A 26141-nucleotide genomic window follows, 5' to 3' on the forward strand; every position below is an offset into this window, starting at 1 on the left:
CAGGTTAAAGCTCAGCAGGTACTTGGGGAATTCAAAGCTGTGTAAGAAGGGAAAACAACTTGTCCAAAAATCCAAATAGGACCATGTGTCCCTGTGAAATTGAAGTGTATATCCTAGTCAAAGGAACTGTGGATTAAAGGAAAAAAGTTAAAGACTGATGCCTGGGACAGCTATAACCCAATTTGGACTATAAAAAAAACCCAAACTTTTACCAGATTACATTTTTATATCCCTAATTACAATGCTATCAGTTTAAATTCCAAAACTGAAGTCAAGTTTTTCAGAGCTCTCGCCTCAATTCTGTAGACCCTGTCTAGACTTCCCCTCAAATCACTCTTTTGACTCACTTTTAAGGATGCCTGAAATCTTGGTTGAGAACAACACTTCTGAAGTATTGTGATGAGGAACCTCATTAAAACTGGCATCCTTACCTTTAGAACAAATTGACCAAAAACACAAAGGCTCACTGTATGCCGGGGTGTTGTGTTTGTGTGTTAGTTTCCTGTGGCTGCTGTAACAGATTACCACAAATTGGGTGGCTCTAAACAACACAGATTTATCCTTTCACAGTCTGGAGGCCCAAGGCCTGACCCTGGAGTGTTGGCGAGGCCACACTTTCTCTGGAGGCTCTAAGGGAGATTCTGTTTCTTACCTGTTCCAGCCTCTGGGCACTCCAGATGTTCCTTGGCTTGTGGCTGCATCACTCTAATCTCTGTGTCCTCTTCTTCATGTCCCCTCCATGTGACAGAGAGGGACAACAGCAGACCCAGGGAACCCTTGTCACTGGAAGCTGAGCACCTGGCATTAGAGAGCTGAGCTTGCCAGTTTCTTCTGCTTTCTTTATGCAGGAATGATGGTGCTCATACAATATTTCCAATAAATCTTTAGAATCAGTCATTTCACAGACACACACACACACACGCACACACACACCTCTAATGTCCCTTATACTAAGTAATAAATCCTCTGGTTTTTATAACAGTATTTTAAATACCAATTAACTGCTAAAGTCCCTTCTCACATGGGTACTGTACATGTCACACATGTCATCTATGTAATATCTACATGTCATGATATATCTTATGATATCTAGGCACTTCTAGTGTATAAGCTGGATGTAACTTACATACACATCACATTGCGTATACTTATTTTAAAGTCAATTGCCACACAGACAATATAACAACGTCCCTATGGACTGCTATTGCCTCTTTTCCTGTAGTTGATATGGATTTATAGGTACCAAACTAAGTGTGGGAAATTCCACTTTCTTCCTTTCCTTTAAATTATGCTGTTTGATTCAAGTTCACATCCTGCAGGGACAAAATCAATCTCTGGGTGTATCTCCCTTTCCTAGGGTAACCCATGAATCCCAAGGCTCACAGATACCCAGAATGTATGAGAACAGTTTCTAATTCACTGTCCATCCCAATCCAGTGGCTCAGGTGTCAGAGCTGAGAGTCCTGCATCTAAGACACACATCCTCAGACACAACATAGTCATCCTCCAAAGCCCACCACCTCCCTGAATCCACATATGAATCCCTATGACTATCTGTTCTCAAGATGGGTCAGACGGCTTTACATCTAAAACCTTAATTTGGCCTTTAGTTTCATTTGGCTCACAAAAATTTTTTCTTTCTATTTTTTTTCCACTTTGTTATATTTTATCAAGCATGTGTATGTGTTTGAAACAAAAGGAGGCTTTGTGCACCAGTTCAGTCTTCCATCTTTTCTAGAAATCTCAAAGCTTTTTTTCGTAATTTGAGATGAGGGTATTCTTCACATAGTCTTATTTTTCCATCAAGATGAATATTAGAGCAGTTCTTCTCAGCTTTTGTTTTGGGTCAGAATCACGTAGAGAACTTTGAAAAATATAGAAGCCAAAGTTTTACCCTGAAAAAAAATAGTTTCTATTAGGCTGAGGTGGGGCAAGACATAGGCGTTTTGGGGTGGGGGTGGGGGCAAATTCTCTAGTTGTTTCTAAAGTGCAGCTAGGGTAGAAAAATATTATTCTAGAGGATGCTAAGGCTTACCCCCAGAATTTCAACCATCCAAACAGAAATTCCTGGTGCTACACCTAGGACTTGACTCAGCAGAGAACTGGGCCAGACAGCAAAGGACCTAGAGCTTTAGTTCAAGAGTGATAGATCGAGCACTAGATCGATTTGGAAAGCAGATCATCAATATCTAAGGAGTTTGGTAGTGAATTACATGTTCTCTCAGAAAAGAAGTTTCCTGCAAAGCTCCACGGAAACCAGTTATGGCCCAGTGTTTAAAATAATCAATTAATCAGTCCTGATCAACTAAAAGGCTGGGACTACAGTTCCCCATTATGCCAGAACAGCTGGTGGTTCTCCAACCATGGATTCTGATGGGCATCGTCCTGCTGCTAGCTTGCTATAACACGGAGAGCAACCACAAGCCTGGGACCCAGACTGGGACCCAGCCTGGGACCCAGCCTGGGACCATGAAAACTGAACCTGCACGATACACTAGAGTTGAAGTTCTGCTGTATTGCTGTTAATTGCTAGCCTTGGATCACTGAAGGGGCGGGGCCAGTACTTCCTTAATCATGCAATTTATACTCCCGCTGAGCCCAAGGGCAGGATCCCTCCTCAGAAGTCCAGCTTCAGTCCTACCAGATTGCTGTGTACAGCAATCCCAGAGAATGATGGGCAACTGAACTGGAAACATGCATACCTGCTACTGCTTCTGTCCCCGTGAGTCTTCCCCCAATCATGATACTCCAGCAGATATGCTGTATGTACTATCTAGCCATGTGTCCTTGCTTGTGTGACAATGTTGTAATTTTTATTTATTAACTTTTTGTTGGCTATTTCCCACAATTAGAACGTAAGTTTTATACAGGCAGAAATTTTAGTGTCTATGGTTCCCTGTCTAGGATAACTCCTGACACATAGGTGGGTGCTCACTCATTTTTGAATGAGTAAATAGATGAATAAATGGATTAATGAGAGGATGAATAGATAGATGAGTGCTAAGTAGCTTAAAAGATCAAGAAACTGGGCAGGTAGTTATGCCAGACTGATGCTTAGAAACAGGGCAGGGTGACCCTAGGCAAGTCATTTTAACCTTCCTAAGCCTTATATTACTCATTTATAAACTATATAATATGGGCTTTTCCTCCAGGTTCAGAGGAGCTAATCCATGGTTTGAAACCATAAACTAAGTTATTAATACAAATGACTTAAAACATTCCTACATAAAAAGAGTGATTTTTCTTCCTTAGTTTGTGGACCCCAGACAAGCCTACAGAAGAAGAAAGTTAGTTACCAAGACTGAAAATAAAAATGGCTAGGATTTTATTCTCAAGTGGACAACTGTGTTACCATGGTGGGTTCCTTTTTTTTTTTTTTTTTTTTTTTTAAGATTTTATTGGGGAAAGCGAACAGGGCTTTTCACTGGGGAACAGTGTGTTTTTCCCAGGACCCATCAGCTCCATCCAAGTCAAGTTGTTGTCCTTTCAATCTTAGTTGTGGAGGGTGCAGCTCAGCTCCAAGTCCAGTCGCCTGTTGTTTGTTGCAGGAGGCACAGGAGTCCCTTGCAGGAGTCGAACCTGGCAACCTTGTGGTTGAGAGCACCCGCTCTAACTATCTGAGCATCCAGCTGCCCGGAAACTCAGCTGCAGCTCACTGACTTCATTCTAGTTGCGGAGGGCACAGCTCGCTGGCCCATGTGGGAATCGAACCAGCAGCCCTATTGCCCAGAGCTCACGCTCTAACCAACTGAGCCACCCATCAGCCCCTGGTTTCCCTTTCAAAAAGAATCCATGTCTTTAGAATCAAGTATGAAGAGTCCCTTAGAGAGGACATCCCTCTCTGCTTGCTGGAAATTGGGCAATTATGCGAAATGAAAAAGCATAAAAATAATTCTGTGGCATCTTTAAGGTGACGGTGATTTTGTTCAATTCAGCCTGAGCAGGGAACTTTCCTATAGTGGACTTTCAAAAAATACTTTGCAGAGTTATTGAATCCCCTCTTCCCGGTAGTTCTGGGACAGAACTTTTTGGACACAAATAGTACCAGTAGCCTTTCTGGCTTTGAAGTAAAAGGGGTGACTATGTATCAGAATGGCTGTCCTATAGCATCGCAGATTCCTAGGATTGGAACGGCCGCAGAGGTCAGCCCTGTGCACATCCTTGCCAGGGGTTCAACTCGAGTGAGAGGGAATTTGTTTGAACACCTCTTCCTGCCCTCCCCCAGGCCCCCCAGACAAAGTCCATTTGCCTTTTACAAAGCTTTCTTAGCAAGCACTTCCTGGTGCTGAACCAACAACTGCCTCTCATGGGCTCGGATCTCCTGGGAGTGCACAGAATAACTCTTATTCATTATGACTTGGCATCCCTTTATGACTTCCTTGTGGTCTTCCTCCCACATCCATCCCCCTACAGAAAACTGGACTGCTTGCCAAATACCCAGGAGAAAGGGCAAGGCACCCAGCTCTGCCTGGGGAAGCCCAACCCACAAGTCCCTGGCTACTCTTCAGTCCCACCAGCTCATTTGGCCCCACTTGTTCCCCAGGAGACAACACATTCTTAGTACCAGGAGCAAGTAACTTTTTAAGGAATCAGAGATTAAAAGTGAGGTGTATCTCTTCTTCTCGAGGAAAAATAATTTCTCAGTGGTGTCAAGACAATTAATAGAGCTCTTCACAGCCCTTATATCCTGGGTCCATCCCAAACCTCCCTGTGTGCCATTAAAAACAAGGACCATTTAGGGAGTTTGGGTGTTCCACAGGATAGTGAGCTTTGCTGGCTCTGAGGAGAGAGAAAAAAAGGTGAAAGGCATTGCTTGTTTGTCTGCTCAGCCAAGGGTGGGGGTGTTTGCTAACCTAAAGATAGCCTTAATTTTATTTGTTTTTTCCTAAGGAACATCTGCTGGTACAATGATTAGGCACTGGCATTCATTAACACAGGAAGTAAAGTGTCTGAGGTTTGTGTCACTGGGAGTGTTCGAGAACAAAATAAGACAGACACTCGTGGGAGTGATTTAAGAGCACTTTTTCGCACTGTGCAAAGATTCAGCCTAGAAGAATGTCTAGTATCCATGGGGTGTGGTCGCTGAGAATTCAGGGATCTGTAGTAGTCGGGGGTCCTTCTCCCTGGAACTATGGGACGAGCCGGACATGGACAATGGATGACACTGACCATGTGTACCTGCCATGTGAATGAATGCCTCATGAGGGCCTGGTGGGAGCAGCATTTCAGAAAATGCTTGATGCATAAAAGTATCAGGCACACAGTGAAAAGAACGCAGGACATTCTGTGCATCATTTCTATATTCCCAAGTGAATTTATGGCATTTTTGCTTCCTAACATTCCTACGAGAATTGGAGCACAGACTCCCTCCACCCCCATTTTACAGATGGGGGTCTGGTCATGGTTCCATGAGTTAGGGACAGAGTCAGAACTAAAAGGTGAGTTGCCTAATTCCTGATAGAATTTTAGAACACACTCATCTGGCCAGTGACTGAAAGAAAAACTCCCAAATCCTTAGTTCTCATTTATAAGATCAGGAATTAGTGTCAATATATCTGTACTCGCTACTTCCTTCGACCTTCTGTCCTTCCTTTCAAAATTGGATTTTTGAACCTATTAAGTATTATATGAAAACTATGACAAAAAGAAAAATAATAAAATGTAAAAGTCAGCTATTCCACTTACAAATCTACTCTCCCAGACTTCCCACAATAGGTAAATGAAGTCATTTGAAAAAATGCAAAATGTAGGAATCAAATGGATTTTCCCCATTAATTGTTTTTTATTTTAATTTCCCCCCTTTCTTTCGCTGCTCCCCCCGCTCCGTTCAAGCTGTTGTTTCTCAGTCTAGTTGTGTAGGACACAGCTCCCTGGCCCATGCTGGTATTATGAGCCGTGCTGAGGCAGCACACACCAACCTCCAGCTGCTTACGGCAGCCCAGCTCCAGGGAGAGCTGTTTGTTCATAATCTTGGCTGTAGAGGGCACAGCTGACTGGCCCATGTGGGAATCGAACCAGCAGCCTTGGTGTTAGGAGCGCTGCGCTCCAACCACCTGAGCCACTGGGCTAGCCCCAAATTTTCCCCATTAATTAAAGGAGATAATTGAATACCGCCATAAAGGCATGATATGACTTTGTTCTTTGGCTATGGGAAAGAGGTGGGAGTAGATGTCACTCTAATAAAGTTGGAGATTGGGCCGTGCCTTGGGTATGCTCAACCTGTCAGGTTATAGATAAGGAAACCGAGGCATAGAAAGGTCATGAGCAGTCATTCAGCTGTTAGAGGCAGTGCAGTCACCCCTAGGTTTCCTAACTTCCAAAGACCCTACAGCTGTGGGACTTAACGTTCTATTTCTTTGACTCTCTGCAGCTTGAGGCAAGCATTTTTATCACAGTGGCTTGTGTGCAAGGGTGTGTACGTGCATGTGTGGGTGTGCTCATGGGTGTGTCCACAATATGCCTTATTTTTTCCTCCATCTCCCTTCCCCACAAAACAAGCTTCAACACCTATAATCAAGAACTATAAAGAGTGTGCATTTATATTTTAAATATCTACAAAATAAAATTAAAGTATTTGCTGTATCTCATAGTAAGAAGGAAAAACCAAATCACATTGCCCCTAAATTTTAGTTATCAATTTCCAGGTTCCCCAATAACAAAGCTGAGGATAAGAAAAAATCTGGGAAAGCTGTAAACAGCTCCCCATTTCTATCCCTCATGTGGGTCCTTCACCCCCCAGCTTCAATCTAGGCTCTTGGAACCCTCTGTCCTCTTGGAACACTGTCCGCCCTCCATCATCCTACCAACTGACTCCGCATCTCTCTCACCTCTTTTTAAAGAGATATTTTGGGAAGCAGCACACGCACATCCAGAGACCAATTACTCAATCTCCCAGCAAGTATGGAGATGATGGAAGTATAGCCCTTTGGTCTCCTAGCAACAGCGTGGGGGGAGGCTGGAAAGCGAGTTGGTTGCCCAGCACCACCCTGCGTAGAAGGCATTTGCGCATTTAGCTTTTGTTGTCTTTGAGGGCCATTTCTAAAACCGGCTCCGTGTTCTTGGGGGATTTTAGGCACTTAAGTTATTCTTTTAAAAGATCTCTGCTGACATCCACAGGTCCTATAATTAACATCTCAAGCTTTCACAGACCGGAAGTGTTCTGTCACCCCTAAAAATACAGAGCCCCGTCTTGGTCTTCCTCTCTTAGTTTGTTGGGAATTTGTCCAGTCCCTTACTTCCTCATGCCCTCTCTCTCTCCTTTGTACATATTCACCCCAGATGTGGACATTCAAGCACTCCTTTCTTTTCTTTTTTTCAAATTGTGAAATCTGCCCTCTAGAAAAATCATAAGATTACAGTCACTGGACATCTTATTCAGCTTTCTTTTTAACTTAAAAAAATACTCTAGCTGTAGCAGATTTCCACACCTGTTGTCTCAACACCTCCATGATCTTCAACTCTGTTTCACCCTTCCTCACAGCAAATGTGTCATTGACAAAGGAAATCTTTGATGAACTGGAGTAAGAATTGATTAAATGAGGGAGAAATGTATGAGCTAGCATGATAGCTGACTCTCCTGACTGGAAATACCCAGAATCCCAAGAGAGAAGGCTGTTGAGTGGCAAGCCAGTTGTTTCTGTTGTTTATGAGAGAGGGATATTTGGGGAAAGAGAAATACAGGTAGGATTAGAGAGAGATGTGGGATTTCCATTATCAATTAAAAAAAAAAATTGAAAGGGTGAGGAAGTTGAGGAGAGCTGGGTCTGTTCTAAATCAGGAGCCACATCTGTTACTTTTGACCTATGGAAACCTGTGAGAGGGTCAAGTCTTCTGGCTAAGGCTTGAGGATAAGAGCGGGCCCATTGGAATGCCAAGGATTAAAATAATTTTGTGGGGGAGTGCCAAGGATCAGGAGATGGGACACAGAGTGCTTTGTTGGCAGGAGCATGGTTGAAAGAATAGGAGAGGGCAGGCACTAAGCCTGCCCTTCCATACCAAGTTTACAACCACGTTTCAAATACTGGGTGTAGAAAATATGACTGAGAAGCTGGGATTCTTAGATAATCTTCCAAATTTTATGTCAGTCAAGTAAAAGGCTGTTTCTCTAATAAACAGGGGAATCCCTCTATTCCCCCTATCCCCTGTGCTCTGCTTTGCTCTTCCTTGGGTCAAGAACTTTGCACAGATGATACCATTTCCATCAGCCTCCCCTCTGGGGCCCATGGCTAATATCCAGAACCTTGCCAAGAACTTTATTTCTAGTCCTTCTGAGCAAGTTCCTGAGAGATCGTGACCATCTTGCTTTTTGATGGAATTCAAGCCTAATCAATTTAGCTCATGACTCCATGAGCAATGGCTAAAACTCTACTGGAAATGGAGAAGACAGTTCTCACACTGTCTCTGAATCCCAAGACAACTTCTGTGGAGGGGCCAATCGCCACCCATGGGCACATGAGCTCCTTCCCACGTTATCGATAGCTAAAGTCCCTTCTTTCCTCAGATTTCCTGTTTTTCTCTAATGTCCTTGAGAGATGGTGCCATTAGGTAAACCAAGCCTGGGTGGAAAGGCTGAGGGATTGAGAAGGGGAAAGAGGATGGGGGTAGGGGTGGAGGTGGAAGGGGATGAAGAAGGCAGAGCAGGATCTGGTCACTGCTAGTGTTTATCAGTTAACTCCCCGGAAGTGAGAAATTAGGTAGAAGTGACGAGACTGCAGGGAAAGGAGTGTTGCTCTTGTGGATTTCCTTCTTGTGTCCTCAGTTCCTACAGACATGGACTATAGAAAATCAGCATAGTTTAGGTGCCTACTTCCTGCAAGAACACTGGAATCTGCTGGTTCCACAGAGAATGGTGAATCAATCAGGACCTTTCCCTCTCTCCCCTTCACACCAACTTCAAGAGAAATGAGGTTAGAGTTCCTGGGCCCTCCAAGGGCATCCAAATGTGTAAGTGGGAAATAGAATGCCAGTTCAGGTTTACCCCTCTGCTGGTTAAGGGCAGAGCCAAGGGCCACATTTCAGGTCTGTGGACTCAAGGCCAGTCCACTAGAGCCATCCTGGCTCTCTGATGGCTGAATACAATCTTATACTTTCTGCCTAAAGCTGTGATCTTGACCCACAGGCCAAAATGGAACAAGAGGCAGAGCCACAGATATTGATGAGGAGATGAGACTGAAAACAGACTTTCTTCCACCATTTTGCTCAGGACTAATCAATGTTTAGTAAATCCTATGAGCTGCCTCTCAGGACTTCCCAACTTTGTGGACAAATACACCTAGGAACAAATCACGATTTTCCAAATTGCTATTTCTAAGCCTGCTGATGTTAATTCTTTATTTCATCACTTATCTAAAGTTCTGCATGTTCAAGTTCTGCTCTGACACAGGCCTTTGTCAGAAGCCCAGTTACCATGGCAGTGCCTCCAAAATAGAACAAGTCCAACACACATCAATAGATGGTACAATAAATAGAATAAGTACTACTTACAATACATTATTCAGTTTCTACTGGATAGTAATTTGTGCAGAGTTGAAAATAACAACACCTCCCCTCTTCATTTAATTAAAGGAAAACAATTCCACAAATCAGAAATGCACACTGTTTATATCAGAGTGAAACCTGAGTGGCTGTGTGATTAAGAGGCTAGGATCATGGTTGAATTTGCAAGGAAAACTTAATGCATTACAGCTAGGGCAATTCAGAGAATCACTGAAGCACTCTCTCTTAAAACCCAACTTTTAGTGTGGTTTGGTTGGAGACAACAGCTAAATATAAACTAAACTAAGAGTGGTACGTAAGAACCATAGCAATTTTTCCCAATAGTAGGGTGAGAATTCTTTTCTATTTGCCCATGGCCATCCTGGTTTACACTTATTGTCCCATGACACTTGAGAGTGTCATGCTTCAGATAAAAAATTATATAGCCACTCTAATTATAGGTCACCACAGGGTTTAGAAGGTTGGTGGAAGACTCCTCTGACCCATCTCTATGGTAAATATTTCAATGAATATTGTGTAGTTGGGGCTGTTTCTGGGCCAATGCATGCTTTAGGGCCTCCAGTCTCTCGTGTTCTCCCTAAGTGACTCTCCATCTTGGACAGAATAAATAGCTTGACTGAGAAAAGGATGCACTGCCTTTGGAATCAGACAGGCCTGAATTCCAGAACCAATTTTGCCCCTTACCCTATGGAAATCTGTTAGTCTTAGTTTTATACATGTGTAAACATGGGGGTAACACTCTCTACTTTAATTGGCTTACTGTGAAAATTGAACAATGTGTAGGTACAAGTGCCTAGCCCAATGTCTGACCTAGTAGGAAATTATTAGTGTCCTCTTCTTTTATCCTACACCGGGTGTAGCTAACATGATAGACATTCCATACATGACCTTTGGAGTCAGTCAGACCTAAAAGTGATAGAACCCTGGGCAAGTTAATTGACCTCTGAGGCTCCCGACCCAACTCTTAAAGGTAGCCAACATTCAAACCATCTCACCAGGTATTGGGAAGCGTAACAAAGACGACAAATGTGAGGTCATCTGGCATAGATTCTGACACTTAATAGACGCTTGTCACAGGTTAGTTTCCCTGGGAAACAGACGCTGCAATGGAGATCAGCATATGCGATGTTTATTAGGGAGTGCCTTTGGAATCAATTCCTTGTCAAAGGGAAGAAAAGGAAGCAGGATTGGGAATGTGAAACGAGAGCCAATGTAATCAACTTCACAATTTGACTCCAAGTGGCCATTTTGCATCCTTGAGAGATGGTGCCATACCAAAGACTCATTTTGACTCCTGTAATTGGGAAGTTGGACATTCGGCAGTGAAGACGTCTGATCAGTCTTGGTAAGTTGGAGTACATGCTGGTGGCCCATGCATACCCTTCATCCCTGGGCCTGTGGGATGGGACATTTCACTCATGTGCCCTTTATGCCTTTACTGGAATGACAAATGACAGAGGCTGCCTGCGGTTAGCGGACCAAAATATTTGGTAGGTTAGTGCCTCTTTCGGGGGTGAATACTTTCTGAAGGACGTTCATATATTATACCATTTATCGACTGTCTGCCTCTCAGCTTTTTAAAAATAAACTGTTATTTTGGAGTAGTTTCAGATTTACGGAATCATTGTGAAAATAGTACAGGGCATTCCTGTATATCCCTCACCCAATATTCCCTATTGCTAACATCTTATGTTTGTATAGTACATTTGTCACAGTTTATGAACCAATATTCACAATTATCATTAACTAAAGCCCATTCTTTATTCAGATTTCCTGTTTTTCTCTAATGTCCTTTTCTGTCCCAGGATCCCATCCAGGGCCCCACATTACCCTTAGTGTCTTGTCTCCTTAAACTTCTCTTGGTTGTGACAGTTTCTTAGACTTTCCTTATTTTTGCTGATTTTGACAGCTTTGAGGTTAGTTATCATATAGGATATTCCTCAGTTGGGATTTGTCTGAGGTTTTTGTCATGAGTAAAGATGCTTTGGGCAGAAAGACCACAAGCTGTGGACCATTCTCATGACTTCATTTAAATAGTACATGCTAGCAGTATGACTTACTACTGTTGATGCGACTCTGCTCAACTGGCTTGAGACAATGTTTGTCTGGTTCTCCACTGTAAAGTTACTCTTTTTTGTTTTTTTCGTTTTCAATCTTCTGCCACCTTGAGAGTGGAGGAGTAGCTACATAAATTATTCAGAATGCTTTGGCATGGCAGATTTGTCTATTCTCTCATACTTAGTAATTTATTCTATCATTTATTTATATCGGTATGGACTCGTAGATGTTTATTTTATACTTTGGGCAATAATCCAATACTACGTTATTTATTTTGTTGCTCAAATAATTCCAGCTCTGGCTATTTGGAACTCTTTTAGTTGGAATCTGGATCCCTTTGACACATACCCATTATTGTGGAGTTTTACTTATTTATTTATTTGTTTGTTTGTTTGTTTAATTTGTTTTTGTTTTTGAGAATTTTCTTACTTTCATATAGTAGAGATACTCCAGGTTCATCTTGTATATTTCCTGCCACAGTCCTAGAATCAGTTATTTCTCTTTCTCCAAGGAGCCCTGGTTCTTTTTATTGGAGAATAGTATTAGAAACCAAGATCTCGGTGCTAGGTACACTTGTTGCAATTAAGATGTCATTGCTTCTGGGTCCTCCCTCTCACGTGACAGGTCAAGGAGATATGTGTGTGTACACTAACCTGTGTTAGTTTGTTAGATGTACTCATATCTATAAATGTTTCTGTATAGAACCATATGTATCAATATTGAGCCAAATACAGGTTCATACCGATGTCTCCAACTCTATTACCACATAGAACATTCTAGCGTCCAAGAGTGTGAAAGTTGGCTCTCACCATTTACTGAATGGTTCAACCCAAGTATACATGTATAGTGCTTTCAGAATTGTTAAGCCATACTCTCATGGAAAAAAACCATCTATAGAATACAGTGCTTAGTGTACTTCCTTTTGCCTTTAGCCTCACAGACTCCACTCATTTCCAAAGTGACTTAGGTCAACCCTTTATTTCTCTAAATGCGTTCTTTATCCTGTGATGTGGTGGTGGAGCTTGATACTAGAACATTTTTTCTTTGCCAACTGACACAATATTAAGCTGTGTTAGCAGAGGGCACTAGCGCAACACTGCACTGAAGAGACCCCAAAAGAAGAAGGTGCTTCTCTTCCTGGTTCTGTGTGTTTTTCGCTGCTTGTTCCGATGACAGTGTAGCAGCCAGCAGCATGCAGGACATCCAGTAATGCTCACTTTTTCAGCGAGTTCTACCCATTAGGGATGGCTTCATGGACATGTAACCAGTGTTGTCACACAGGACCCTCACTCCATAAAGGGGCACATGCTTAGTTTAATATTCTGTTGATACTATCTTGAAATTCTTAATGATTTTACCTTTGAACTTATGCCTTGTAAATGAAGTCCAAAGGGACAACGGAGTATGCCTGTGCACAGGGGAAAGAATCAGGTAAGAGTGTACACACACAGACTCGGGTCCATGGGCATAGCAGGCAGTGTTCAGGATGCACGCTGAGCAGGTGGCCTGGCTTCCTGGTGCACACAAGCATACTTGGGGCAGGTCAGAACCCTGAAGACCCCAAGGGATGGCCTGGGCTGGAACGGTGGCAGCAGCAGCAGCAGCAGCAATGGTGGCAGCCACAGCCCTGGAAGAAGGGAGAGATACTTCATGAGTTCAATGCTGGGACCTGTGGTGAGAAACCAGCTTTTCCATCCATCTCTGGAGCCTGTCCCTATAGCATCTGCACAAATACTAACCCTCAGGGCTGAGCACCGGGATAGGAACTGCTTGTGCTCAGTCAGTAGACATTTTAGTAAATTATTAAAGAATGAAAGTGTGATACTGTGATGTATAACAAGAAATATATATTGGAGATAGATATATATATATTTAATATAAATATAATGTATATAAATATTATATAAATATAATAAATATAAATATAATATAATAATATATGTGACTTTAATAATATATGACTTTAATAATAATAATAATAATAAGACTTTAATAATAATATGACTTTCAGCCCCAGTTCTGGCACAGAGCTCCTAAAACCCTTGGAATGTCCTAAATGATGAGAGCTGCAAAAGTGTCTTTGGTATATAATGAGGTGATTTTTGGAAAATACCTCAGGATGGGAGCTGGTTGCCACGGGAGAACCAACCATGTGATTACAACTTTGGAACTTGCAGTCCCACCACCCTGACCTTCAGGGAGGGGAGGGGCTAGAGATTGAATGACTTGTCAATGCCTAATGATTTAATCAATCATGCCTTTCTGATGCCCCTTCCTTAAAAAGGCAGAAGGATGGGATTTGAAGAGCTTCCAGGTTGGTGAAAACTTGGAGATTTGGGAGAGTGGTGAGTGACGTGTCTGAAGAGGGCATGGAAACTCTGTGCTCTTTCCCCATCCCTTGCTGTCATGCAGGGTGTCATGCAGGGTCTCTGGTCCCGCTCCCCACACAAGAACGCAGGGTATGGTGAGGCCAAAAGGGAACACCCACAGAGACATAGATAGGGGAGTCATACCACCATATTCTCCCTGGCGGCTGGGTTGGAGACACTGGTTGGGAGGAAGCAGGAGCCACACGATCTGCAATCCACACTCTGCCCTTGCCAGCCACCATCTTCTTGCTAGCCCCCATTTTCTGCTAGCGTAGCTGTGGCAGTTATATTAGTGGCCAATGGCTCACTGGTTACAGCTGATGGCCAACTAGCCACAGCTGATGGCCATCCAATCACAGTTGATGGCCATTTACCACCTGAGCCAGCACCTTTCCAGGTGAGGCTGAGAGCCTGGAAACTGCACTCCTGGCTCTGTCTCCACACTTGCCCTTTGCATCTTTTCCATCTGGCTGTTCCTGAGTTATATTTTTAAATAGTGAACCAGTAATCTAGTAAGTAAAATGTTTGTCTGAGTTCTGTGAGATGATCTAGCAAATAAATCGAACCCAAGGAGGGGAGTCACTGGAACCTCTAATCTATAGCCACTGACTGGTCAGAAGCACAGGTGAAAACCTGGACTTGCAGTTGGCATGTGAAGTGTGTGAGTGTGTGTGTATGCAGTCATGTAGGACTGAGCCCTTAACCTGTGTAATCTAGCACTATCTCCACGTCATAATATCAGAATTGAGTTGAATTGTGGGACACCCAGTTGGTGTCCAAGAAGTGCTTGGATGTATGAGGAAACCACCATCACCCAATACACACACACACACACATTGAAATTGCGACCAGAACTCCTTAGAAAGCATACAGAAGGACATTGCAATGAAGCATATCAGGGAGTTCCTAGAATTCTTTAAATAGTTTAGAATCTCTGGTTTTGAAACTTGCTGCAGAATTGGAAAGTAAAGATCCGTGGGTTTAAAAATAGAAATTAACTTTAAAAGTTGTTTTATCCAATGGAAAAGAACAGTGGTTTCATATGAACTTCCCAGTGAACCTATTACTAACAAGAAAGGCAATTTTAAAATTAATGCTTTCTTATCATTGAAGATACAGCAATATACTATATAACAGGCATTTTGAAGTATATATAAATCATGAAGTCACTTCTGGTTTCTTGTACAAACTCCACAAGTTATAGAAAATGTCAAAGGAAGCATTAAAATGCCATTACATAGGGGCGGCCGGATGGCTCAGTTGGTTAGAGTGCGATCTCTGAACAACAGGGTTGCCGGTTTGATTCCCACATGGGCCATTGAGCTGCACCCTCCACAACTAGATTAAAGACAATGAGCTGCCACTGAGCTTCCAGAGGAGCAGCCGGATGGCTCAGTTGTTTAGAACGCGAGCTCTCAACAACAAGGTTGCCGGTTCAATTCCCACATGGGATGGTGGGCTATGTGCCCTACAACTAAAGATCGAAAACAGCAACTGGATATGGAGCTGATATGTACCCTCCACAACTTGATTGAAGGACAACGACTTGGAGCTGATGGGCCCTAGAGAAATACACTGTTCCCCAATATTCCTCAATTTAAAAAAATAATAATTTAAAAAATAAATAAAACAAAAAGCCAAACAAAAAGCCATTATATAAACTTTTGTTTTGTTTTGTTTTGTTTTTTTATTGGAGAAAAGGAACAGGACTTTACTGTGAAACAGTGTGTACTTCCGGGACTTTTTCCAAGTCAAGTTGTTGCCCTTTCAGTCTTAGCTGTGGAGGGTGCAGCTCAGCTCCAGGTCCAGTTGCCATTGTTAGTTGCAGAGGACGCAGCCCACCATCCCTTGCAGGAGTCGAACTGGCAACCTTGTGGTTCAGAGCCGGTGCTCCAACCAACTGAGCCATCTGGGAGCTCAGCAGCAGCTCAGCTCAAGGTGCCGTGTTCAATATTAGTTGCGGGGGGCAGAACCCACTATCCCTTGTGGGAGTCAAGGAGTCGAACCAGCAACCTTGTGGTTGAGAGCCCACGCTTCAACCAACTGAGCCATCTGGCCACCCGGGAGCTGAACGGCAGCTCATTGATTTCTTTCTAGTTGTGGAGGGCGCAGCTCGCTGGCCCATGTGGGAATCGAACCAGCAGCCCTTTTACCCAGAGCTCACGCTCTAACCAACTGAGCCACCTGTCCACCCCTGTAACCTATTCTTAACAGCTCTAGGAATGGTTGTATCAGTAGAAAGACCCTTCTCAAAATTAAAAATTATTTTTGATCTTACATCTACCAAGAACAACTGACATTGCTTTCAATCATATCATTGAAAATAAAGTTGCTGAGTTTTGATGAATTTGTAGGAAAGTGAGTCAGAAAAATTGCATGATTAATCAAGATATCACATTAATGAAGTCTTATTATTTATTGCATTATATAAAATCATGACACCCAAAATATTAACAAACTTCACATGGCCTTTCTTCCCAGCACTTTTCCTCTAACACCATAGGGTCTCTCAGGCCCTATGGCCCAAATAGCAGGGCTATTCACACTGCACTGTAGACCTGCTACAAAGCCCTTTACTGTTATGACTACTTGAAGCTGGCAGCCTTTCAGATCACCCAGTGTGGGAGCTAGACCTTAGGGAGCCTCCATATTTATACTCTATAATTTCTTTCCCTTGAGTGTGGGCAGGAACTATGACTTGCTTTTAACCAATACATTATGGCAAATGTGACGGGATGTCACTTCATATTATCGATTCTTGATATTCTTAATGGTACAAATTGAGTAGTATCCTTGTTAGCCACCCATTCTATTCTGCCTCATGAGCATGCTGTATTCCATTAACCATCCCCATAACTCTCTGCAGGTAAGGCCCTGTTATCCTACCAACCTGGCCACTCAATGTTATAATTCCTTTCCTCTGGCTTCTGACGGTTAAACATGGCCACTTGCCCTCTATTGTTTTAGGATCCGATTATCCCCATTTTACAGAGTTAGAGTGAGCCTAACTCTGTAATGGTCTGTCTCACTATCAGCTCTGGCCCAAGAGAAGAGCCACCACTGATGCTGGTAGCTTCTCTCCAGTGTGAGGGTTGGGAGTTCACCCGTCTTTGAAGTTGGGCTACTCTGGGCAATAAGTCCTGGACCTAGTTCTCAGGTCTCTGTGTCCATTCCCTGTGGATGTGAGAAGCCTTTTGTAAAATGAGGTCCTATGTCTTTCACACTAAATTTTCCATTGGGAATTAATGCTCTTAGCTTTTCCTTGTCTTTCCCTAGAACTGTAACTTAGAAATAGCCACCAAATTATATTGTCTTATAGTTAATATTTCCCTCAAATTACTCAAAGTCCTCATAGATCTCACCAGCTAATCCAATCCAAATGGATAGCTAATGTTATCTTATCATCAGTGAAATTTAACAATTTTATGGGTAGTTTTTTCAAGGGGATATGTGAACTCCTCCTACCACTAGTGATGGGCCTTCATTTCTAGTAAAAAGTCAGTAATCCAGCTCCAAAACATATTTTAGCACTACTTTCCCAGAGCATTCCTAGTATTTACTGTGATGGAGATTAACATGAAGGATAGTTATTAGAGTATGTTCTTCAGATCAACACTTAGGGAAGTGAGAATGAAGAAGAAATATTGGCCAGAGAGAAAGTTGAGAAACCTGCAAGCCCAACAACAGCCATCACCAAAGCTGTAGGGACCCCGAAGCTGGATGACCCATCAGGGTTGGCCTGAGATGGCCAGGTTTTTGTATTGCCATACTGCTCAGACATGGGAGTGGGACACCACAGGACATAGGGGCTTTCTCTAGGGGAAGGAGACTTGAAAGTACTCTAGGGGAAGGAGACGTGAAAGCCATCTGCTGAAAGCACTCCTAGCAGCTGGCGCAAAAATTCTTTCATTAAAGGGGCACTTGGGCAACGTATCACAGTATTTATCACAATAATTAATGAATTTAATTTCTCTCCTTCCTTCATGTGTAAAAGTCAGATATAGTATGAGAAACAGATACAGCTCCTACTTGTCATACTGGAAAATTCTGGGCATCTAGTAAAAAAAATAAATATTATCCTAAAAACCTGCAGAATGCAGGGTCAGCCCCATGTACAGATTAATTAGGGGTAATCTCTTCTATGTTTTCAGTGGCCCAGAGAAGCTTTATGCCTTAAAATTTATTCTCAGCTTAAGATCTCTACTAACCTTAAAATCTCAACTATACTTTTAATTTCATCCCATTGCCCTCTCTTCCCACACTCTAAAAAATAAATGTAGGCAATTATAAAACTTCATAAATGCAGTAATTGAAGGTAAAAAGCTCCCACCTAAATTCCGTATGCTAAAGGCATACTTCTTTCACTCAGGAAAGAAGCCTAAAAGCTGAATTAACAACTGAGTTAGTATTCTTAAAATCTATCTTATCAGCATCCTTGAGGATGATCCAAAGAGATACAATGATTAAGGTGCCTCTCAATCCCAGGTAGGGGTGGGTGGTAGGTGGGGTCTGGGATTTGTGTAGCCAGATGATGGTACACAGAGTGTAGCTCTGAGGTGCCCCTCCTGCACACACATTCATATGCCTAATTACTATGGCACCAGCTAATCACAGGTCTTTTCTTACCTAATAGCCTACAAATAAGGTGCTTTTGGAAGACATGAATACCGTATACTGTCAGAGGAGATCGAGGGACATTGGGAAGGAGTGGTTTTACCCTAGCTCGCTTCTGCTGCAAAAATTTGCCCTAGTTCCCAGGAGTTAATATGTTGGTTTTGTGTGTCCTGCTCTAATTTGGTAAAGACTTTTGTTTTTAATTAACCAGTTAGGTCTCTATGATGGGGTGTCAAGAGGCGGGGAGGGATAGCGATTCAGAAGCCTGGCAGCCCTGTGGTTTGAATTCCAGCTGCCTATAAGCCTATGACTCAGCCTTTGAGAAGCAGAGGCCTGATTTTAGACAAGGAATTCCCCATAAAGTTGATTCCCTCTTTCCCACTTCCCCCATGGTGGGGAGGTATGAAAACCACCTGTCACCATGAGGAGTCAGAACTAACAGCCAGGACTGCAGGGCAGATGGAGAAACACAAGCAGACTGAGCAGAGAGTAAGGATGAGGATGGTATATTCCCTTTTCCCATTTCCCCCTTTTATAACTTTTAACCTTTTAACACAAACTTTCCCCAAGATTCTTATCCCTGTGGCGCTTTACTTGTTATTCCAACTTATTCATAGATGTGCTAAATGAATACAGTAAATGCCTGCTTAAGGTTGACCAGATGGCTTGATGACTTCATTTACTTACTCTCTTTGGGAAAACAATTGAAAAGAATTGCAGCTACTCATTCTCCTGCAGGCAGGGGTGTGCAGCACTCACTTCTGAAAATGAAAAGACAAACATGCTTATTGTGTGTCTGCAAGCTCTGGGGATTCTGGAGGCACCTTCTGCTCCACCATTTTATTCAAGAACATAAGGAATTAATTGTACACCTTGCTGAGGGAAAAGGACACATCATAGTTTCCAAATATCGAGATCTTTCTTTTAGGATTAGAATATGTAGGTGACACAGAGAAAATACTTTCAAGATGTTGTAGGGGGGAGGGGACCACCTCAAGACTCCAGCTCTTTAAAACGTAATATTATTCAGCACCTGCATAGCTTCATATCTCTGTGGGGTAGGAGTGTCTATTGTATCTCAGAGACCAGAACCCAGACACTCATAATCAAATGTCAGTTCTCCCAAACGATACAGAAAGAAAGCATGGGAGAAGACATGAGAACTTATCCCAAGAATTTCAAAATATTGCCAGATATGAGAGCTTTAAAGAACAATTTCCTCCTTGGGGATTGCCAGGCTCCTCGATCGGAAATTTCGGCACACTGCTTTGCATTTCCAATTCACACTGGACCCTGGTGTGAGTCCAGCAGGAGACGGGTTTCTCTGCCTGTAAAGAGGCACTCAGACAACCAGTGGGGAAAGAACAAACCGGGGAATAGACGGGACATTTGCAGTCATGCCTGGGTTCAGATCCATTCCTGACTCTTCGTTCTGTGCTCTTTCTGTGCCTCAGTTTCCCCATTTGCAAAATGCAGTTGGCAATATTTACCTCACATGGTTATTGGGATGATTAAATGAGCATAATAAGCAATAAACTCCCTGCACAAAGGAGATATTTAATAAACCCATGTGTAGTTAACTCCATGACAGCAGGACTGTCTTGATTACCAGCACTTTCCGGTGCTCGGTATGTAGTAGGAGTTCAAGGATATTTGTGGAATAAATACATCATATTCATTCTTTCGTATTTTCCATCACTGACACTCTAAAAATTAGACGAAATGTTTCACCACTTATGAAGGAAGCACTATATTTCCTTATCAGGAACAGCCATATGAGAGCCTCACTTTCTAGATGCGTGTACTGCACCTAATATCCTGCTGGTGGGAATGTCAATTGACACAACAATGTTAGAGAACAATTTGGAAAATATCTTACTAAAGTTGCACAGGCACGCACCTTGAAACCAGCAATTTCATTCCTAGGTATAAAGAATATATAAAGAATATATCTTTATACACAAGGCTACACATACCAAAATATTGATGTTTATAATAGCAAAAAAGTGGAAAACAACCTAAATGCTGAGATCTTTCCCTAATTACACTCAGCATCTCAGCATCAAGCCACCGTAGCTTTGAACTGTGTCTGTGAGCATTTGTGCTTTAACTTGATGTATTTTGTGCATCCGTTAGGAAGATCTGGCCTAAAGTATGACAAAAGGCTAGGAGAGCTCATGAGGTATTAAGAATTAGTGGAAAACTGTTCATAATTAACTGTTTACATTGTGATGAATGAAATAATGACATTGTGTGTGTGTTGAAGTTGCCTGCATCCACTGTTTGTACTATTTTATGCAGAAAGAAAGAATCTTGAAAGCTGACAAAGTTAATATCGGTTCTGTTAGTAGCAAAGCGATCTCTTTTAGTAGGCATCCAGTAATAAATAAAATGGAAAGTCTGTTGTTTGAGTGAATTGATGGGTGTACAAATTATGGTGTTCTGTTATTTATATTTAAAGAGAAATTCATCAGTCTTTTTAATAAGTCAAACTAATTTGTACATACGAGTACATTATCTCTACTTTATACAGGCTGTGCATTTATCATATCATTCCTGCTTTTATTATGTGTTAGTGTTATTTTAGATTTATGTGTTATTTGGTATAATTTGGTAGCTTATTTTTTGGGTCTGGGAGCACTCAAAAATTTTCCACATGAATTAATAGTAGTTGCTTCTTTGCTTTATGCCATTTTGTTTTACGAGAGGATTCATAGGAACACTCTACTTTCGGATAGTGGAGGAAACATGTATTGCATAGGGGGTACAAACATATATAATTAAAGCATAAAGAAATGCAAGAAATAATAAACACCATATTCAGAATAGTCATTCCCTCTAAGATGGAGGAAGGGGGTTGAAATCAGAGAAGACAATTTGATACAGAGGAATTTGATACAGGTAAGTATTGTGATATAAGGTGTTTTAGAAAAGTGGTGAACACAAAGGTGTATTCTTTGCATATGTCTCCAAAAATGAAAATTATGCTTAAAAAAAGTTTTATCATGTAAGAGCTGGAGGAATCCTACAGCATTAGCTCCACCTCTCCATTCTAAAGATAAGCAAACTTAAGCTCAGAGAAGTGAAGTAATTTGCCTAAGGGTGTAAAAGCAGATGGTGACTGAGGTGGGATTAAAATCCCTATTTTCCAGGTCCCGTGCCAGAAATTTTACACTGCTCTTTGTAATTGCGTTTGGCCCAGTTCCTATTTCCTTTTTGTAGGGAGGAAACTGAACATACATGTGAGCAGATCTTCACAGGCGTCCTAGGTGAGCCACACAGAGAAGGTACAGAGAAAATGTCCCTGAGCCCGGGAAGATGGGATGTTCTTGAAGAGCTGTTTAAGCAGTTTCTCAAAGGCTTTGGTTTTCCGACCTTGGAAAGATCATGGGGCATCAAGGTCATCTGGACTTAGTCACACTTTTTCTCCCAGTCCCCGGAAAACTAGGACTAAAGGCGGCAAATCTGGGTTTTACTCTCAAGACATTCAGATTTTTAGGGAAATGTAAAGCTTTATGTCCTTGGAACGCTCAAGGTAGGAGAACATAGATAAACATTTCAGGATTTAGTATTACGGCATCGGGTTTATGAAAATACAAATGAAGCTTTGGTGCATTTTATTTCACGTATACAAAACAAGACACAAATGGCACCCTAAATAAAGGTAACATCAATGCCTCTCTACATATCTGATGTCAGTACTCACGTATACTATACAATGAATTTCCACTCTACGCTTTTCAGTTCTCCCTCCCATTAGGTTTCAAAGCAAATCTGGGAAGTTTGCCTTTTTACTAATGATAAAATCATCATAGCGGTATCAGTGTCTGTTCCTCCTTCTCTGTGTTCTGACACCTTTCTGGATTTTTAACCAAAGCTTTTAATGCCCATCTTTGTGTTGCACATGTACCCTAGAGACACAGAGTGAGTCATCTGATTTCTTGATGGAAAAAGTTGGAAGTTTCCCTATTGAACCAACCCTCACCTTTATCTTAGGGACTTTCTCAACCTCCTTCCCTAATCCATGAGTCACGTAGTTGTTGCTCTGTCTTGGCAACAATCTGTCACTGCACCTCAGAACAGGGCACCATCTAGCCAGCTCCACACCCCTATTTCCTCCCCAATCACGGTGAACCTTCAGCCCAAGGCCACGGAATGGCTGAACTCATCTTCCCTTATCTCTCTTCACACTCTTTTGTTTAAAAATCCCTGTGTTGTTTGGACTTGGTCTTTCTTTTTTCTCTTTTCCATTTCCTCCTTTAATAAACACTCCCAAGTAGATCGATGCCCATATTGAAGTTTCCTCAGAAAACTTTTCTAGAACAGATTCATTTCTATTAGAATTTTGCTCAAGAAAATTTCCTAGGTAGAGTGCAGTCACTGGGTCTATACTTATAATCCACAACATTCCTATCATGTTGCAAAAATGTTACATGCTCTCAAAGGCTAACACAGAACTGTATCTGATGAAGTTGTAGATGGAGAACCTAGAGGGTGTTTTTCAACCTAAGTTAAAATTCATACCTCCCATTCTCTTGTTTTTTGATTTGTTTGTTTGTATATGTTTAGGCTGGGACCCCATGCCAATTGTACCATGTTTCTATGCCAGGGTAAGTCTATGTGTCTTGTTTCCCTTCATCATGTTGTATAGATTCTTGAGGAGAAGAGTGTGTGTGTGGTATTTGGAAGAATGAGTTAGAATCTGTGAACGGCTCTAGTGAAGCCCACTGGGCTCTGCAGACAGGAGGCCAGATAGGAAAGGCTGGACTTGTCGTGCTGCGGGCAGGATTCATGGTCCAGCAACACACCCAAACCCTTACAAGAAGGAAAAGCAAGATGAGTGAAAAGCACAGGCCTTTTCTCATGGCCATTGCCACATGCACGAAACTGGCCCCTGTGGCAAAGCAAGGCTAAGCTAACCCAGAGCAAAGCCCACATGGGGCCATTTGGGTGGCATTTCATGTCCACAAGGGGCCTCACATGAGGTCATACAAAGACTCCCCAAGAAACATGAAACGGAATGAAAGGACATGTCATACAATGCTGATCTTGGGTCTTATTCTCAGACCTTATTTCTCTTTTCATACTAAATTAATATTTTTAGTAAATTATGAAAAGCTTTTTGTGAATGGCTTAATTACATTATTATCACACTTCTATTTGTTAAATGAAACATGTAAAACAGACTTCAGTTTTTACAACCATGTTTTATGATTTATTCATTTTTAAATATACCTTGAAAATTCATAGATTATATGTTTTAAATAGACTTAAATTTTACTGAAACATATCTGTATTTTAAACATATGTCTTGGCAAATGCTGCCTTGTTTTCTTTCTAGCTATAAGGATCACTGAATGTGCAGAAGCAGAGGTAAAAGGTAAGTTGATATCTTCGGGATTTTCCTTTTTACTCTGAATTTTCCTTCAGAGGGGTTGAAACATAAGATTGTAGAACTCACAAAAATGAAGCAGTAGAATGATTCTTTGGTCTTCTAAGCATAATCACATTTACCTCATTATTTTTTTCTTTTCTTTTTTCACCAAAAAAGAAGCTGCCACATAAACCCCATAAGTTGACCTGGGTCTTGCTGACACAGAGCTGGAAGGAAAGGGTTCATCACAAGTAAGAAAAACATGAAGAACCAGAGACATTGCGGGAAAAAGAAATAGAAAAACATTGGATTTCTTTCATAAATATTTGGGGCTTTGAATGTCATGTTTGAAGTATACCAGGTGACAAATTCTTTTCTTGTTGGTGCAAGTTGGTAACTGGAACTTCTACTCAGATGAAACCATAAGAATTCTTTTTTTTTTAATTTTTTTCATTAGTTTCATGTGTACAAAACACTGTAAAAAATAGTTAGATATTTATCATTTATACCCCTCACAAAGTGACAGCTCCCCTCCCCCAATCTACTACAAGCATTCTCAGACAACACACTAACCAGCGATTCCCTGCCTCACCAAGGGCCATACAGACCTGCAGGCTAATTGGTGAATTCCAATAGATCAGGTCATGTCTGAAGATTCCTTGATATCGTAGGGGAATGCTGGGTTGTCACAGAGACAAAACAATATCCACCCAAACCCTGCATTGTGTGGGCCCACCTGGGGGCAAACTTCCTATCACCTCCTCAGGTGAATCCTTGCTACCACTCTCTGCCTGTCCTGCCCTCCCAGGTCCTAAAGTTATGTCTCTTTAAGTGCTCAGAGCTCTAAGCTGGTGAAGGGCCATTGACATTTGTGCAATTTTTTTCCGTTTTTTTGGAGGGGGGCCCAAGACCGAATCAGACTAACGATGAAACAGTGTTTTTCTAGCTCTGCTCCCACCTCAAATCCCTAACAAATACTCCTGGAAGTTTCCCAGGCAGTGTCTCACGTGTGCTCCGTGAGCCAGCTCTTGGAGCTGTAGGTTCGCATGCCGATGCCTCCTGTCCCTAGGATGTACCAGGGGCTGCCAAGAGTACGCATGTCTGAGTGGCTCCTTTCCTCCAGGGGCTGTTCTTGTAGGCCCCTGCTGTCATAAGCCATCTCAACCCTGTGTTTACAGTTTCCAAATCTCTGTCCCTATTTCCTTTTACTACTGACTCTGCTGGGTCGCTGTTGCTGGGGCCTTACGATAGTAAAATCTTACCCAGATTCTGATAAAATGGCTTTCTAATTCTTGGCTCACTTTTCATGGCATATTCCTCCAGTGGAGCTGCAGAACACGTGGAGTGACAGGATTGTGTTGTAATCCCTCCAATTCTCTAAACCATGCTCCAAATTTGTGTGCCTCGAAACCCTTCCCAGAAGACTCCTTGGGGCCTCTTGCAAATTGATCCCAGCTTCTTCAAAAACCTCAGCACACGCTCTCACCCCCTTGTCATCCCTGAGCCTTCAATGGACATTCGGACAGAATCCACGCTGTGGGTGTGCCCCATACACCCAATCGGTATCTAATAAATGTTTGTAAAAGAAATGAATGGCTTGCACTGAATACGGGCAGTCCTGGCGACGTGAGGCTTATCGTTGCGGTGTGTCTGCATTCCCACTTTGAGGGTAGAGAGTGAGACAGATAAGGTCACAGAACTCGGTCTTAGGGTTTTATTTCTCAAAGTTGCCTCTACAGGAAGACTTCTTGACAGGAGGACACCGTGACTGCTGGACATGCAGGAGTGTGGCTCTCAGTGCCCACTGCACAGAAGGATTCTCCCAAGCTCCACTTCAACACAATCACGTCAATCAGTCTGGGGTTCGGCTCAGGCCTCCAGGTTGTGTTCCGTTCCCCAGCGATCTTCATGCACCTGAAGCCACCAAGTACTGCTTCAGAGCAAACACATAAACATACAGACACAAAACTCTGAAGAGGATTCAAGCAGCTTATTTTATCATTTTTACTCTTATTGTACTTTTCTAGTGTATCAAGATTTTGATTTTGAAAGTGACAATGTTCACTGTAGCCATTCAAACAAGGAAGATGGGCATCACAGTAAGGTACAAACACCATGTTCCTCCAGCCCAGCCAGCCCAGGAAGGAAGGGTAGTGATGTCCCATTTATTCTCTCAGAACTTTCTCTGTATTCATGAAAATTCTATGCCTACATATACACAAGTTATTGGC

General features: G+C 42.2%; 1 long non-coding RNA gene across 1 annotated transcript; it reads left to right on the plus strand.

The window, feature by feature from the left end:
* The first annotated feature begins 21691 nt into the window (after positions 1 to 21691).
* LOC117032170 (uncharacterized) lies at positions 21692 to 24144 on the plus strand. Its single transcript, XR_004424694.1, has 4 exons — positions 21692 to 21805; positions 23106 to 23146; positions 23878 to 23916; positions 24088 to 24144. It is a non-coding gene; the product is annotated as an uncharacterized LOC117032170 (long non-coding RNA).
* Positions 24145 to 26141: the final 1997 nt, after the last annotated feature.

The sequence above is a fragment of the Rhinolophus ferrumequinum genome, chromosome 12, assembly GCF_004115265.2.
Source record: "Rhinolophus ferrumequinum isolate MPI-CBG mRhiFer1 chromosome 12, mRhiFer1_v1.p, whole genome shotgun sequence".
In the NCBI taxonomy this organism is placed as follows: Eukaryota; Metazoa; Chordata; class Mammalia; order Chiroptera; family Rhinolophidae; genus Rhinolophus; species Rhinolophus ferrumequinum.